The following is an 18,715-nucleotide window of genomic DNA, read 5'->3' on the forward strand; positions in this document are numbered from 1 at the left end:
AGATTTTGGAGGGAAGACCTCAGTTTAACCTCTTTGCTTTCTAAAAATGGCATTTACTGTACCATTCCAAAATAAAGTCTTTGGTGGTACTATTTGACTCCCTCCAAAGTGACCTACACTTGATTAAGTGATGTCTCATCTAATACCTGAAACTCCCAAGAGATTTTTGTTGGGTGTTTGAATATCTTGATGTGAAATCACTTTAGTCCCTACCAGATCTTTACTTTGCCTCTGTATTGAGATTTAGAAAACAGATTTATTCCTTTTATCAATCTTCTATCAGTGAAAAGAGAGGGGTTGGCAGTGGTTTATTTGTGTGTGTGATTTCAAGTTTTAACTCTTTGAGGCTGGTAAAAGGAAAAAATGCTGAAGAAATACAATTTTAAAGAGCAGCTTGATTCACTGATGATTTTTTTTAATGCTAGAAGAATATATTTTACTGCTATTTTTTTGGAAAGACTTGGAAAAAAATTGTATTAAGTGAAGTAAGCCAGGCCCAAAGAAACATAGGTCCCATGGTTTCCCTTATTTGCAATAACTAGTATATGTCTGAGACAAGCAGAAAATGTCAGATAAGTTGATGTTAGGTGAAATGAACCCCAAGATAAATATTTACTACTATTTTTTAAGAGTTAGTGTTAATTTTTAAAGAGTGTTACTTTAAGAAAAGCAAATTCAGCGACCCATTGTATGTTTTTCAAGATTTACAAACTTTATTTGTAATCACTCATATATGCTTAATTTCTGAGTTTTTGATGCACTGATTTAGTACTCTGAATTGATGCAAGCTTTTCTTAGAAACTTCCATCTAAACCACAGAAGTGAATTTGTAAGTCTGACTGTAAGCTGAGCAACACTTCCAAGAACAAAGCATAGCGTCTTAAAGATAGTCTGTGGTAAATGTTACAAGAATATATTCTTGGCAGAAGAACGTCAGAAAACCAACTCCTCTACTGTCTCACAGTAGGCCTGTACTGACATTGGTTTTGAACGGTCATGACTCTTCCGAAAGGTTACTAATGCCCACTTTTAGAAGTTTAATCTGTTTCATAGAGACACTATTTCTAAAACCACATTTCTTCAGATCACACATGTGTAAATTCATGGGATTAATTAGTATAAGATTTAGGAAAAAATTTAGGGCAAGGATTTTTTGTTTTCTGATTCTGTGGCTCATTTAATCTTGGAACAATAAGAAGCTAGGGATTGAACCTAGGATCTTACTCTTTCTCGGTTAACTTGACAGTTGTTTTTCCATTTAATAAATACATGGGAAATTATACAATTATTATAAAATAAATTTTATTTATTATAAAATATATTTCCATTATATAGACTATATGTATAAATGAATATAGAGAATATATACATTCTTAATATATTATTAATTTTCATGGATCTTTCTGTTTGGATTTGATTGAATTTCTAAAATTTCTTCTCAGTGAGTAATTATAAATAAGTTGCAATAGAGCTGTAATTGCCAAACCACTAAAGAAAAAGAAGAGGAAAACATGCTGGTTCTATTTAACATGTATCCAAACTGAAGTCTGGACTGACACTGGGTTCAATATGGTTTATAAATTCTTCGTGCAGGAGAATAGCCACTTCCATGGTGCATTGAAGATAAGGAGGAAATGCTATAGTTAATAATGCCTTTTAATTTTTATTAGTGGTCTTGTGTACTGTATTTATTGGTATATTTGCTAGAGGCACTGCTTTTAAATGTCTGTGTTCTTCAAATTGTGTGAAGAACCTTACCAGCTGGTTGATTAGGAATTGTTCCAGCTTGTGTGTTGAAAGATCTCTAGTGCACATCCTAGCTGAGTGTTAGTAGTTTGGTCCTTCTAGAAAGCAATGCAAGACATTGTCTTCTACCTGTCAAAATCTGGCAACCAACATTTATTGAGACCCATAGCAAAAGACTGGTAGCTATGGGCAACAAATAAAAATGAACAAGTAAACAAAACTCCTGAGGCTACAATTCCTGTTTTTGTTTTTAAGTAGAGTTCCTTTAAATGATAGAAATGGAGAAGAGCCTATCACTTGAGAAGCTTTGCCATTTCCTAAACTCTTCTCTGGAGTCTTTTCTGCCAGCAGTTGTGATGTCCTTAATTTTGGTCATTTCTCCATTGTGTTTTATAATTTTTTCCCTGGACAAGCTTTATGAATGAATTGCTGAAGTTTCCAAGACATTTTTTATAATACAACACAAGATGTTTGGCAGATTTATATTTGAGATGCAACAATCACATCCTAGATACACACACAAACAATGGTTTATCTCCTTCATTTTCAATCCCTGTTTGGAATGATCATAAATAAAATAGTTTTTATGTTCGGAAATCATTATTTATGATTGTAGCAAATGAATATTGAAAATAAGCAAAACCCAATGAATAAAAGCATTCAAACACTCTGGGAAACAGCTAGAAAGGGCCTGTGACTAATTCAATACAAAGCAGAACAAAAGTTAATTTGGTTAGAAATTGTATCAGACAAATTATAACTTTTATATACAGAAATAACTGCTTCCAAGAATAACATTGTGAACAGATGTATCTCTTTTTTTGTAGTGATAGGGATCAAATCTAGGGCATTGTATGTGCTGGGCAAGTGTACTCCCAGACTTGAATAATGTTTAGTTGACTTGTTCCTGTGGAATGTAAACACATTTACATTTGTATTTGCTTAGAATCTTGAGTTAGTAACTTAGCTCAGTAAGTTTTATAGCTGAGATAATAGTCCTCATTTGTACTTTTGAAAACAGACTGAGCACATACTTAAAGTTTCTCCTAGTTTCAGAGTGTTATTTTTACATTACTCTCATGCTTTATAAATCCACACACTTAACCAACCTAGAAAAATTGGTCGAATTTTGGCTAATGGCATGCCATGTAGACAAGATTTATCCATTCCATGTGTTCATTTTCTTGATTGGCTACTTTAGCACCATGTAAACACTGTATTTAATAGTGGATGTTTAAATACTAAATTTAATTGCAGGTATACACTGTTTTGCTCTCATTCTGTTTATGTCATTCTTTTTTTATGTAATTTTTAGCAAATAACATTTGAGCTTGACTCTTGGAGTTTTGTTTAATAATTGGACTTTGGTAAATAAGAAGTATCCATGTAGTATAAAATTTTACTGCTGTCCTTTTCGAGAACTTTTTATAGCCCCATCATGTGCTTTTCTAATCAGACTTCATCTTTACATGGTGGCTTGACTCTTTGCCACTAGAGGGCAGTAAAAAAATTGATTTAGTTAATAAGCATAATGTAACAATTTAAAAAATGCACCACCATTCTAGATTATTATCCTGAATAGTTTATCTACATGTCTTCTTATCAGTTATAAAGGCAACATACAATCCTGGACAAGTATTATCTTCCTTACTTTATAGGTTATAATTTAAAATTTTCCTCCTTTTTTAATAGTCTTAAACTGACTAGGCTAGATAAAATATTGCCTAATCATGTGGTTTCTAGAAATTCATATTTCAAAAATAGTTTTGTTTAAGGACATTCTAAGTACGTAAGAGCAAAATGAAAGCCTTTGTATAACTAATATACGTAAATAAGGAAAAATAAAAATTCTTTGTCTTATCAAGTTGGGGATTATTTTGGAATAGTGAGACTTTCTGATAGTTCTTAGCTAAGTTATATTAGAGAGTCTTTATTCAACACATACTTGCTAGCATTACTCTGAGGAATACTTGTCTTTGAAAATGTTTTCCAATTTTGTTGAAATTAGAGTTGGAAGCTAACACACTCAGTATGTAAAAATTTGGAGGCCAATGCATAGTTTTCAATAACCTAATATATAATAAGTGTTCAGTTTAGTTTCCTGTTAGACTCAAAATGTACTCAGCTTGCCAGATTTTCAGAAGTGGATAAGATTACAGGGGGATAGAAATGTTAAAATCCTCTGGTGATACCATACACATGGATAGTTAATTAGGCCTGTGATGGAATACCAGAGACAACTTTCAGGAATTAGGCAAACTCTGCTTTTACATTATTTTAACTTCCCTTGTATTTATTTGTCTACATTCAGTTCATTCATTTGAAAGTTCTAAATACATGTAACAGAACCAGCCCCTCACCCCTTCGCATGGCAATCTCAGCTCAGGCTGAGTAATTACTAATTTAAGAGTGTTCATGCCTTGTTAAAAATGCAAGGCTTATGATATTGAATGTGCAATTTTGAAGAAATGAGGAATGCCATTTGTTTTTATTAAGCTGGGATTTGAATGTTTGAAGAAAGCATTGAGGGAGGCATTTCTTCAGAAATTAAGGTAATAACCCTCATTTGTAGTGTTGAATATTATTTTTACAGTACTCTCATTCTTTATAGATAAAGAACCATATTGACTCTATGTGTCTACTGGTAAATGGTTTCTGGGTACTTTTTCATTCTGTGAAGAATTCTATATAATTGCAAAATTAGGCGTAAGAATTTTTATCTCTAAATAGGATATTATTTTCTTGGGATGGAAATACCAATATATTGATTGATTTAGGATTTTCAATACATGAGAACCTTTTATATGGGAGTTAGTTCTTTAAAAATACGTAACTGGATAAAATTAGGAGAAAATTTTTCCCCCTGAAAGTTTGCCTGAACAACATATTTCAGTCTTTGGATAAACCTGATAGCAGCAGGAACTATTAGAATACACTTACTAATTTTATTATTATCTTTAAGTAATTGTACAAAGATTTTGCCATTTAGCAAATGGCAAATAAAATATTTCTTGGTCAATGTCACCCCTTTCCTCATTCTCATTCATCCTTCCCCTTCCTACCTTTTCCTACACTTTTCTTAATTCTGTAAGATATACATTGGATTCTTGACCCCATGTTCCCTCTCTTCTTGCCATTCGTTCATCTACCCCCTTGGATATAGTTTTTTAAATTATATCAGCAACTGTTGGTTTGAGTGGTAATCTGTAGTATTGCAGATTAAAAAAAATTTATTGTAAAGATGATGTACAAAGGGGTTATAGTTACGTAAGTAAGGTAATGAGTATTTATTTTTGAGCAGTGCTACCTACTCCCTCATTTTCTCCCACTCCTCTCCCATCCAAGTTGTAAAGTTCATTTTCAACATAGTGTCTAGGGAGTTGCATTGGTTCAACCTTTCTCTCATGGTTTCTGTGAGTCCCCTTCCCTTCCACAAATCAGATAAACATATACAAGACAAAAGGTACAGAAATTTTTTTTAAAAAGTGACAAGAGAATAAACCAACAGAAAAGAAAGAAAGAAAAAAAGAAATAACTGCAAACAGTCACTAAAAAAAAAACCTTGTTCCACTTCTTGGAGTTCATTTTGATATATGGTCATATATACATAGCTATTGAGCTATGGGTGATCCTCTGCTAAAACTATCCCAGATATATTCTAGTTATTACAAATGAGGGAAACCATTATTGCAGAATTTTTAAGTGGTTTTCAGGGTATCATGTATCAAGTATGTTGCAATATTCAGGTTTGTTGAGAAGGTACTTATTTTGGTCATGTTAGCTTTTAAGGAAGACACTGAAACCAATAAAAACTAACTTCAACAAATCACATCTTATGAGACCTCTAGATCCCAAGTTTCTCTCTTTATGTTTCAAAATGAAGCTTTTTCCAGCTGAAGGGAAACCACAGGAAGCTGTTGGTAAGATGAATTGCTTGCTAAATTTTCTTGGAAGACTGGGGAGGTGGTTTACCCCTGGAATCCTACCTACTCCAGCAGCTGAGATTGGCAGAATTGTGGCTCCCAGGCAAAATGTCCAAAAGACTTGATCTCACCCCATGGTAAAGAATGCCTATATGATGAGAAGCATCATATAGATTTATTGGAAGTTGTTATGAATATGATAATATATGTTTTGATTTTATTTTTTCCAACACCACCAACAAAATATTATACCAAAGTTACCACCATGGTGACAAAAAATTTTGTATTTATCTAGTCCTGTAAATGTTATTGAGTATATCAATATGATTAATTTTTGTCATTGTAGACAAGAACCTTCGTTGCAGTTTAGACTGAGAGAAAATAAGAGGGTTTCTTTAGCAACTTTTAAAAATTTTTAGCATGACTCTGATTGCCTGCCTATAAAAATATTTACCTATCTGCATTGTCTGGCCAAGACAGGAGGACATGGCTTCTGAGCCATTTGCAGGATTTGAGAAGTTGACTTTCATGTCCGCGCTTCTCAAAGACCCTAAGTAGCAATTACCAGGAATATGATCATTTTTATGTTCTTCTCCCATAGAATGTCTTCTTGGTAACATATGATCCTACTTAAAAGAGGTCATTATATTGAGATAGGATCCAAGGAAGCAATTACTACTACATATTTTCAATATATGAACTAATTCAGGATTTCAGATTCATCTTTTTAGACTTGTTTTAGCTTTACTACATATTCCATACACTTACTTTTTATAGAAGGTAGAAAAATTACCTAATGTCTTAAATTTTTTTGAGAAATGCATCCAGGCGAAAGATAACTGATTTATTTTCCAAGCATTTTTTTCTTTGTGAATGAGCACATCACCACAATTTCATATTCAGACATTGAAATAGGACTCATTAATTCATGTTATGTATTTACTGCCCTAAACCAAAGCTGTTTACTTACTTTACCTATGATAATGACATTCTGATTTTTTTATTTTTTTATTTGTTATTTTTTTGTCAGTCGTGGGGCTTGAACTCTGGACTTGGGGCTGTCCCTCAGCTCTTCAGCGCAAGGCTAGCGCTGTACCTCTTGAGCCTCAGTGCCACTTCTGATTTTCTAGTGGTTAGTTGGAGATAAGAGTCTCACAGACTTTCTTGCCTGGACTGGCTTTGAACCATGATCCTCAGATCTCAGCCACCTGAGTAGCTAGGATTATAGGCATGAGCCACCGGCACCCAGCTTTGTTTTATTTTTTAATATTGGTGGTACTGGGGTTTGAAGTCAAGGCTCTGCTTGCACGCATTCTACCACTTGAAGTGTGCCTCTAAGCCTTTTTGTTCTCGTTACTTTTGAGGAAGGACCTCACTTTTTGCCTAGACAAATTCAAAAATTCTTGTGGTAACTGGGATTACAAGCACTCAACATCGTGGTTGAGATGGGGTCTCAACTCTGAGCTCTTCTGGAATTGCAATCCTCACAATCTGTTTCTCAAGAGAAAGGACTGCAGACATGAGCCACCAGCTCCTGACTCAGTAATGACATCGTTAGATGGGATAATAGCATGGCAGACATCTCCATGTTTCACGCAAAGTGTGTCTTCCTGAGGTTAGGTATAGTGTAGGTTCCTGTAAGGCTTGTACTTGAGGAATTGAATGAAGCAGGAGGATTTTGATTTTGAAACCATCTTGGTCTCTGGAACCATAAATTGTCTTTAAAAAATAACCACAAAACAAGCATGTGTTTACAGTGGAAATATTAGATGGTAGGACTAAATACTAGACGTCCACTAGTGTTGTTTACAGTTTTGCAGAGCTCTTAGTTAATACCAGCATTGTATGCATGGTTGTGGGACAGTCACAAACCAAATACTTAATGCTAATTTTGAAGCATGTGCAGAATATAACAAGTCTAAATGGCCAACCAGTGATTTCGTTCTGGATCTAGGACCTTTTTGACACTATTTCTCACGAAGGTACTTTCACCGTTGTTCACTGTTGCTTCTATTAGAAGAGACAGTGTACCCCCACACACATTAGGCATGCCTAATCTGAAGTGATTATCAATAGATAGTGAAAAAGTTCTTGAATTTCTGTTAATTTATTTCTAGCATTTAGTAGTGTCTTGCAGAATAGAAAATAAGTGACAACTGGAAACAGTCGAGTGCCAGTTCTAAGTACTCTGCATAGTTAGGATTTTTAATCACCCTTCCTAATGGAACCTAGGGAATGAAAGAGGTTGAGTCACTGGCCTAAGGCACAGTGAGTCGGTTGTGGAGCTGGCACGTCTGCCATGGTTGGAGAGTCTGTGTTCTCAATCATTATCCAGCCACTTCTCAAATAATGAAATGAGCTTTGTTTTATTTGTCTTTCCTACCTGATGAAACAATGGTAATAATTTCACCTTGATTACTTTTTCTCTTTGTTTTTGAATTTAGAAACATTTTCGTGATCTTTAAGTAGTTGTAAAAACAGATTAGCCTTTAACATACCAGCTTACAGATACAAAGCATCCTGATCCATAATTACCCCTTCCATCATTCCTCCCCATTCTTCCCAGCCCCACCCCCTCCACAACCAAGTGAACATTTTTGAAGACTCAGGGAACTGAAATACTTTAAAGGTTATTTAATATAAATTGTCTTTCAAATAGGACTAATTTTGATTATATTTTTACATCTAACAAGGTTATGAAAATTTCATCGGTCACAAATGATGTAGAGTACTTCAGTTCTTAAAGAAATTCATGATGAGTTAAAGAAAAAAAGTCCATCTTATTTCTAGAGTTGATGGTTATTTTCAATTTTGTGAAAGGTATGCAAATTGGTCTTTATTAGAGTTATTGATAATTGTGGGACTTACTGTGAGTGATCCTAAAAGCAACTTGAGTTGGTAATGTGTTTGAATTATTTAGGTCATTTTAAGAGAAAGTGATCTTTAAAAAAATTATTATCTTTAGGTAGTCAAAAATAAAATCCAACAAACAATAATAGCACTAGTCATAGCAGGAGGTAGCTGGCCTGAGTTCAACACACAGACTTTAGAACTCAACTGCCCAGGTCTAGCAGTGACTCTGGAGCTGAACTTGCCCAGTCTTGCCCTGGCCATGCTGCTAACTCACTCATCTTGATGGATAAACAGTTCACAGGGCTTCAGCTCCCTCATGTCTAGATTGGGAGATAATCATAGTGTTACGACTCTTCTCAACTTGCAAACATTCTTGCATGTAATAAACCTTTATTAGGAACTAAAAAAATAGTGCACTTCTAAAAAAATCATCATAACTGATAATGCGAATATTATCAATATATAGTAATAATTATCTGACTGCCACAAATACCTCATACTACAAGCCATACATTATGTTTTCATTTTTTATGTTTTCATTTTAAAAATTGTTTTCTCTATTAATGATTCAACCACATTCAAGACCACGATATTTCTTTTTTTTTTGCATGTGGAGTATTCACATTTCTTGCAGACAGTGAACAAGTTGTGACTTGGTAAATACATCAGCACTTTCTGACAGTGGATATACAAATAACTTTCATATCATGGATGTCAATAATTTTAGGAGAAGTGAACATATATATATATATATATATATATATAACTTTTTCTTTATCTTCAAATCTATCACCAAAGCCTATAATTCTGGTTAAGGTGCATTTATGATTTCTGTATTTTCATTCTAAGCAGTGCTCAAAAAATAAATGTTACAAAGTTCCTTTTGTCTAATGGTTGCTTTATAGAAATGAATGTTTCAGAAATTATTTTCTTTTATACACCACAACAAAAATATGTATAAATCTAGCAAACCTCATCCAATAACATACGCAATTTCAGTCCTGAACAAGCAATCAATATATTTTATCGAGTAGTTGTAAATAAGTTTGTTTCACTAGATTGTCACTAAATTTCTAGGTTAAATTGAGATATTTGAGCATTATTTGGGGAAATAAAACCTGTAAGAAAAAAATTTGTAAGAAGCCATTTAAGCCTTCTAAAGATTATTTTAAATATACCTTGACATAATTGTTGAAAAGAAAAATGTCTATTTCTTTGCATTCATTACTTCTTTTTCCATGGCTGGGAATGGAACTCAGGACTTGCACATTCTAGGCAAAGGCTCCTGACTGGGTCACATGCCCTCCCCTTGATTTTTTTGAGGCAGGGTCTTCTTGCTATGGTTATGGTTGAAGCTGTGATCCTGCTGTTTTCCACTAGAACATCTCTGGCTGGCATACATCCTCACTCTTGTAAGCTGCATTCTATTCTGAAGAATTATTTGATTATTATTATTTTTGTGTGGTATACCTCTATAAGAAATAGTAGCCACTGAAACAAGCAAGCTACCAATTCAGAGGATCAAGGAGCTTTGAAGCTCCTTCACTATGGCAAGGGCAATGCATGGATGAGTTCATTGTAAATGGAAAACCTCATTAGTGGAAGATTCCTTTAGTGAACCTCACCTACCGAGTCCATAGCTTAGCAGGCACAACCCACTAGCTTAAAGGTTGTGCGCTATGAATCTCTTGCTCCCCCTCCCCCCATCCCTCTGCCCTTGTGAGTTGACTGAGAATTTGTGTCTCCTTGCCTTTGTTCATCATCATGATAACAGATTGTACAATGCATCGTAAGCCTGGGAAAAGTAAAATCCAAAGTGCATTATAAAGCTGAAGAATATAGGCTTCTAGCCATTGTAACTTGGAAACAGAGAATATTGACTGGTTGTGTAGCTGCCTTCCTGAGACACCTCCATTGTAGGAAGGGATACCCTAAAGTTTTTAATTCACAGTTACAAATCCTTGATACAGCTAGTGACATTATGTTCACTTAATGCTAAAGAATTAAATTCAATGATATTCTTATACAACGAATAAGTATTCTAAAAAAAAGAATTAGGCTGATCAAAGCAAACCAGCAAAAATCTGGATAATAAATCCTGAACTCCACGTAGGGTGAGGATCATAAAAGCGTTAGAAGTTCCCTGTGCTGCACATTTATTTCAAGACAGCTTAGAGTTTCAGGTTGGAGTGTGGTCCACCTGTGTTCCAGGCTCATCTGATTGTTAAAATAGGTGACCCTTATGATGTACATTGCCTTCTACTTAAGGAAACTGAAATTTCAAAGGCAGTTTCATGCCAAACTTACTCCCTTGAGGTCTGCCAGATGGTGTTAAGTTATTTAAGCCAGAAGAAGTCCAGACCCAGGAAAAACAAAAATCGGTGTTCTGTGATCGAGCGCGTAGCCTCTGTTGCCTGCTCCCTTCCTCCGTGCAACACCTCTGCACATTTTACGGCGTGCCCTAACTCTGTTCCAAATGTCAGCAATGTTAAGAGAAATCTATTGTGGACATTTTCCTTTAACTCTCTAATTTCTGAACATGGTCTCCAGAATTTGGACAGTCACTGGGGTGTGGAATGCAGTATACAAAAGCATCAGTCATAGAAAACGCTTTATATGACTTCTGCTAACCAGTGTTGGGATGTAATTTTATAATTCTGTCCTCTGATTCCAGAATATCTGAACTGAAAGCCTCTGACCAAATGCAGAGTGCTTTTCAGCTCTTAAGTTGTGGTGACAATTATTTTGTGTCAGACCTTCTAATCAACGAAGATAATGGATTAAGTATATTTAAAAACCATGTATGTCCAGTTGCCGGTGGCTCATGCCTATAAAATCCTAGCTACTAAGGAGGCTGAGATCTGAAGATCACAGTTCAAAGCCAGTCTAGACAGGAAAGTCCATGAGACTTTTATCTCCAATAAACCAAACCGGAAGTGACATTGTGGCTCAAGTGGTACAGTGCTTAGCCTTGAGCTGAAGAGCTGAGGGACAGTGGCCAGGCCCAGAGTTCAAGCCCCATGATTGACAAAAAAACAAAACAAAACAAAAAACATGAACCAAGGTTCATCAATTTAAAAACTAGTTTTTCCAGGAAAAAAATATACAGAATAATTTTTCTTTTAAAATATACAGTGATGTACATTTGTTATAGGAAATACAATCAATAGAAGTCATTAGTAGTCATCTTAGAATTCTAGTTAAGTATACATACCACTGAGAAAATTTTTATTGTTCAATGATGTTGCATAAGTGCTGTTTTTATACTAATACATAAGACTTTCCTCTACCTTAAAAAAGTTGAATGTAACAGCTGGAAGTGAAACTGTGCCTGTAAAGTGGTAGAGTACTAGCCTTGAGCAAAAAAGCTCAGAACAATGCCCAGGACCTAAGTTCAAGCCTCAGGATGGGCACATGCATGTATACAAAGTTGAATGCAAGTAAAGCCTTTTGATAAAGGCCTGTAATATTGTATAAATAGGATTGAGTGTTTTATTGGAGCATTCATTTTCAAGTCTATGTGTGCATGGTAGGTATTTCAGAATTACTCTGTGAAGGACAGTGGTGCACTTTATTGTAGCCTAAGCATTGCCTTGAAATGCTGGGCAAAGTAACAGGAATTCTAAAATGTGGACGAAGTGTAAAATTGTATATGGTAGTACTGTTTCTAAGCCAGATGTTGCAGAGAGTAGAGATACAGATTTATATAGATGAGGAAGTCAGTGAATGCTAGATAATGGACAAATGCAAGAACAAAGATAGTAATTTGGCCTGCAATCCTAGCTATGAGGAGGTTGTGACCTGGAGGAACAAGGTTCAAATCCAAGTAAGGCATAAAATTCTGCAAGAATCCATCTCCATTACATGTTGTGTTGGAGGTATGGCTGAGTGGTAGAATAGTAGCCATGAGCAAGGAAGCCAAATGAGTGTGAGACCCCGAGTTCAGTAAAATAGCATCAGTAAAGTAATAGTAACAACAGTAATGATTACTTGTTCTAGCTAATCACAAACAGATGAGAAGCACATAGATAATGATGGAGGAAAAGATCTTGACAAATGCCAAGAAAGGAGATTTAAATTTAAAGGGTCTGCTACCCTTTGGGGTTTTTTAATATATAAAAGAATGGATTTTGTTGTGGTGACATTTTCCTACACGTACTTAATTTACTTTGATCATAGTTGGAGGGAGTCATTGTTGGAACATCTTCATTTAAGAGACCAGACAGATAGACAGAAGTAGAGGTTAAGCTTAAGGTGTTCAGAGTAGTGGTCAGCCAAATAGAAAGAAGGTTCTAAAAACTACAAGAGTGGAATGATTTGGTGATGGATTTCATTTCCCAGCTGAAAGAGGGAGTTCTTCAGCTGGTCTCACTGTCTGGAAAAAAATAAAAGAACTTCAATTTTATGAATTGGGAACTTACCTATGTAAAGTGATGTGCATACAAATAGTGATTTTAATGCTAGAGAGCATGGCTGAGCCGAAGAGATGTCAATTTTATCTTGTTCCCATTCTTTATGTCATGTTAGGAAGCTATATAAAAATCAAACCAAGAAAACAAATCAAGGGAGAAAAATCCCAATCTCAAGGAGAAGTGAGAGCTGGCCAGGTGGTAGATATGGAAAAGAAGTTTGAAGAAGCCAGTGTCACAGAAGGCTGAGAAACAATCTGTTTCAAGAGGAAGGTTTTCATTGTAATTGAGCAATCTAAAATGGAGACTATATAAAGACAGTTATATAAGATAATATCATTTTTCCATGCACTTGAAATCTGAAAACATTAATAATTTAAAACTTCCAGGGGAATGCGAGGGCAGGAGCCAGTGTCAGGCAGAAGGGAGTAAAGAGGGAGCAGAGATGAGGGAATGAAGAAATTAATTGAACCTAACAGGAATTTGCAACTCTTAAAACAAACAAAAAATCATTTCCCTCTCCCCTTTTCCTGCCCTCTTTCCTTGCTTTCTTTCTTTCTTTCCTTTCTTTTCTTCCTTTCTTTCCTTCCTTTTTTCCTTCCTTTTTCCTTCCTTTCTTCCTTTTTTCCTTCCTTCCTTCCTTTCTTCTTCCTTCCTTCCCTTCCCTTCTCTTTCTTTCCTTTCTTTCTTTCTTCCTTCTCATTCTTTCCTTCCTTCTTTCCCTTTTTTCTTTCTTTTTCATTCTTTTCTTCCTTCTTTCTCTCCTTTCTCCCTTCCTTTCATTGTTTTTCTTTCTTTATGGTGATAAGGATGGAAACCACAGCCATGCCCATTCTACAAAGCAGCTGTACCAGGCAGTTGCAGCCCAGCTACCATTAACTAAATGATGCTAATTACATAAATGTTATTCATAATAACGTTATATGTAAATACATAATAATGTTATACATAAACGTTACCCTTTAAATGATCTTTTAAAAAATTTGTTACTTTTTGAAAATTGATTAGATACTTACTCTCAAAGCCTACACGTCTTCCCAGAGCCAATATCTTTAGAATTGTTGGCCAGAATTTTTGAGCAGTGGAGTTTCATCTTCAAGGTAGAGAGAGACTCTAAGATTGATAAGTTAATATATTAAATTGACTTTTAGAACCATAATTTCATTTAAGATGACTGAAACCTTCGGAGAGATAATATATTTTATAATATTCTCTAATAAGCAAAGGGAAATGTATCATTTCAGAAACAATTCCTTCTAATTATTTTGTGTATATGTGATGTTGAAAGCTATGTTTTCATAATTATTTTACTAGAATCATCTTACTGTGACTTAAAACAGATTAGAGATGAAATTCCAAAGCAACGTTCTTTCTTTTTAGGAAACTTTTGGTTATTTTATGAGTAAATTAAAATTTCAGGGTTTGTGTGGATTTACAGATGGGGGAAGGGTGGAAATGCCAAGACACATAGTGGGCACATATAAAATATTTAGACTTTAATAGAAAGAAAAACTACCTTTTATTGAGTTAAGTGTGAATAAGAACACTATACTGTTGGAATGATTGATGGTTTTCTCGTCACATGTAGCAGACTTAACAACATTTCACAAAACCTTTGCTTCTAGCTTACAAATTAGCCAAAATTCTTTTGCAGTGAAGATAACGTGGTATGCCTCCTAAGCAAAACGTTGCTTTGGTCCTCTCCCTCACCTCTCTCCCTTCCTCTTTGTCTCCTTAACCTCTACTCTTCCCCTCTTACTCTCCCTTCCCTCTTTCTTTCTCTTCTTTCTTCTTTCCCTCTTATTTTCCTTTCTAATTTGGGAGAATTTTTTCCTTTGAATTCTACTTCATTGTGTTTAAAAAGTCCCTAAGAACATCATTTGATGATTATTTTTAGTTAAGTATTCTGTAAAGAAGGAAGTATATGTTGCAAAAACAAATATGTTGCTATGGAACATAGGAAATTAGTCTGACCAAAACTTCTTCTTTTTTCTTCCCTTTCTCTTTCTGTACACAAATACATACATACATACATATAAATATATATACATGAACCACAACTCAAACAGTGGTGGGAATGGTGAGAAAAAATTCATTCATTCAATGGTCTTTGTGCCTACTTTGTGCTAAGTTCTTTAGTAATTTGTCAGTGAAGGACAAGGACTTGGTGGTGTGTGCCATTGCTGTACTGCTGTTCCATTGTAACTGACAGTGGAGCTCTTGCCTAGCATGCACAAGGCCCTGACTGTACTTACAGCTCTCAAAACCTCAAAAAAAGAAAGAAAGGAAGGAAAGAAGGAAGGAAGGAAGGAAGGGGGAAAAAAAGAGAAGCCACAACCTAGCAAAACTACATATTTTTTATTGATCATTACGGGCTACTAAGAATTCCTGTCCAGGGGACTGGGAAGGTGGCTCAGTGGTAGAGTGCTTGCCTTGCATGCACGAGTCCCTGGGTTCCATTCTTCAGCACCACATAAGCAGAAAAAAGCGGATGTGGCGCTGTGGCTCAAGTGGTAGAGTGGTTGCCTTGAGCTGAATTGCTGAGGAACAGAGCCCAGGCCCAGAGTTTAGGCTCCATGACTGACAAAAAATAAATAAATAAATAAATAAAAATTCCTAGCCAGTACTCTGACAGTTTATTTGTTGATATCTGTTTCTGTATCTTGGTCACATTTGGCTTAAGGTATATCATTAATGAATACTTCACAGACACAGCTTTCGTGGTGTTGTGTGTCCATAGCTATCATAACCAATTTCAAGGGATAGGAGTTATTATCTCAAAATCTGTGTCCTTTTCATTTTGCTTTGGAGAGAGACTAGATAACAGCATTCTGTCATGCTCTACGGTTCAGAGCCTTCTAAATCAAGTGCTCACCTACTTCTACTCACAGTGCAGATGGTGTGGGAAGATGGCAGACCACAAGGGGATGCTGAGTATCCCAGGTGCTTACCAAGGGGGAAGGGGTACAAATGTGGATGGTGTGGGCGATGCTTAGATTATTGTTTGAAGTTACTTGGCTTCATCATTTTAATTTAGTTGTTCTAAAGAATTTCTTTAGAGGATTTTGTGAATTGATAAGAGTTTCAGAAATTGTTCCTGGGCACATGAATATGATGAAGAGGCAAGTTCCCTGGCAACTCTGGTAGAATCTGAGGCCTCATATTAAACTCATCTTGCTACTCTCGATCACTGGGGAGCAATCTTCCACACTGACAGCCAACAGCAAGCTTTTCTACCCCCCAACTGTCTTTGCTTTATGCCCACTGCTGGTTTTCTTGGTGGTTGTTGTTGTTTTCTGTGATTTCCAGAATAGTGTATATGAAAGAACAAGAAAGAACTTGGGAAAAGGAGAGAATTAACATAAGCGCATCTATGTACACTCAAGTCACTTGACAAGTACGTTTCATGTTACTTCTCTGGGTGTTGAGGCTTAGGGAGCTTCTAAATACGGTTTTTCAAATCAGAAGTGTTTTTCTTGAATGTAATGTGGTCGTTATCGTTTTAAACTAACACGGTAAATTTTTAAGGCAAAATCTACCTTCAGAGACCATTACAAGACCAAATACTCTGTGTAAACATTGGGAGATATTCATTTATCATGGCTTAGTTTGAGATCTATTGGATGTTTGTGAAATGAATGAAGGATGTCATCAGCCATAAGATTTAATAATACTATCTGCTTAAGTTCATGACTTTTAAGAATTAGCAATGAGGTTGATATATTTACATATGTTTCTATAGAACATTTATTACTACTTCTAATCAAACCCATTAACCTTAAGCACTCATACATACATACATACATACATAGTTACAGTGTTTGACCCACAATGGATTGACCCACACCCTGTGCATGTAATGCAAGCATTCTAACGCTGAGTTACCCAACAGTCCTAACTCACAGGGTACTTTGTTAGATAAACAGGAATATTTACATCTACGTGTGTTATGTTTATGTCTCTTTCAGTGTGACTTGTTCATGTTAACATGATGCTAGTGAGCGGTATCTCCAAATTTGTGTCAAGAATTGCATTGAAACGTGTTGCTGAAAACTGCATTATGATTTTTCCTCAGTCTGTGTGTGTGTGTGTTTTAAATGTGAGTCATATTCAGCTGTCAGGGGTGTGCTTTTTCGTAGCTCTAAGCTACTTACCACAGATTTGAATGTGGGGTACCTACAGCAGCCACTTTGACATGAGGAAAGATGCCATGGGATTTGCATTACATTGTCAGCAGGTGCTGCCATGGACATAGGTGTAAAGTAGGAAGAAAAAGATTGAGATGCAGAACAGTAATTGGAAAGAGAGAAATAAATCCTTCCCTTTCAGTTGCTTCACTGATTCCCAATGTTCCAGGTAAAGTCCACCTGCTGAGTGGCTGAGAAGAGCAGGTACATGCTAGCAATTCCATTAATTTCAGAGGAATGGCAGTGGACTGCATCTACCCAGCAGGTGTGCTGAGCTAAAGCGAGAAGATGGACTGGAGGCAGAGGACAGAAAAGAAGTAGCCTAGATCCTGTGTTTCTTAAAACAAGGGCCAGGAGGGGTCTAGGATCTCTCGCTCTAATCTGGCACTTCTACTATTTCTCATTAAAATTCCTAGTGGTTCTACAGAATTTTGTAGTATTTGAAACTACATCAGAATTGTGACAGCATATGTTAAAATTATGCAATGCAGTTCAGTAATATAAGCTAACGTTTCCTGAAATGATTTTAGAATGTAGCAGACTGTGAAGTTATCCTGATTAAGGAACTAGGATCTGATTACAATAATGAGATATATGGTATGGTGTCAAAAACTGTCTTCCAGTTGACACAACAATCCATAATTTATAGATTGCTTTAAAAAATTAAAAGACAAAGTCAATTATAACTAATTATGATGCTACATTTGCTTGAGAAGTTATTATATCCTTTGGGATAAAGGAAGTAATATTCACGTCAGTCAGGAATCTTGTACTATAGTTTCCTGGTTCTATCTTAAGAATTTTTCAGTTTCGTTTCGTAAGAATCCTAAACCACTGAAAGCCTGAAACCCTGCTATTTTTAGAAACAACTATAGTAGCTTCTGTACATCATTGCACATTTGTTCCTATTCTGAGCTTCTTATCTGTGCCAAATCTTCAGAGAGGTTACTGGAAGTTTTGACAGTGACTGCTGAATCAGTCAGAGATGAATTTTAAATTATGCTGGAGAAAATAACAATAAACTGCATAAATATCTGTATTATTCCCGTTGATACTGGCCTTAGCTATGTAGTGGGAACCAAACTTCAAAGAATTGCATCTTTACTAAGTTTTCATTTCATCAGCCATTTTCTTTCAGTCGAAAGCCAAATTAGCTTCAGATGCTATTATTATAATGCTAGACATTTTAGTGGCTTTTGGAGAGGTAAAAGTAAGTAGGGGGTTTATGTTTTTCTATAATTCAGAGGAAGTTATGTGATGTTTACTTAAGAAGATCAGTTAGTTATTAGAGGGAGAGAAAATTTCCTCCTTGTGTAAACTTCTAGAAAATTTAATGACTTCACAAATTAATAGCTGCATATCATCTTCTTGCTGAGCCTTTTTTGGTGCCTGCTTTAATCATCAGGCCTTTTGTAAGTTTCTTTGAAGCATTTGTGTTTTATGTTGCAGAATTGGCCACAACGCATATATGTTAGAACGGGCTTCATTTCTACTGGTAGAAAAAAAAAGAAGGGACATTCTGAGAGCAACATTCTAAGAGATTATGTATTCCAAGGAGAGTTACAATGAACTACTTGTTTGATTAATACTTCAGATT

General features: G+C 35.5%; 1 protein-coding gene across 1 annotated transcript in view; it reads left to right on the forward strand.

The window, feature by feature from the left end:
* Nucleotides 1-18,715, forward strand: part of Tenm3 (teneurin transmembrane protein 3) — a 444,870-nt gene that overhangs the window by 144,844 nt on the left and 281,311 nt on the right. The window lies entirely within an intron of this gene.

Source organism: Dipodomys ordii, unplaced genomic scaffold (assembly GCF_000151885.1).
Source record: "Dipodomys ordii isolate 6190 unplaced genomic scaffold, Dord_2.0 Scaffold4, whole genome shotgun sequence".
NCBI lineage: Eukaryota > Metazoa > Chordata > Mammalia > Rodentia > Heteromyidae > Dipodomys > Dipodomys ordii.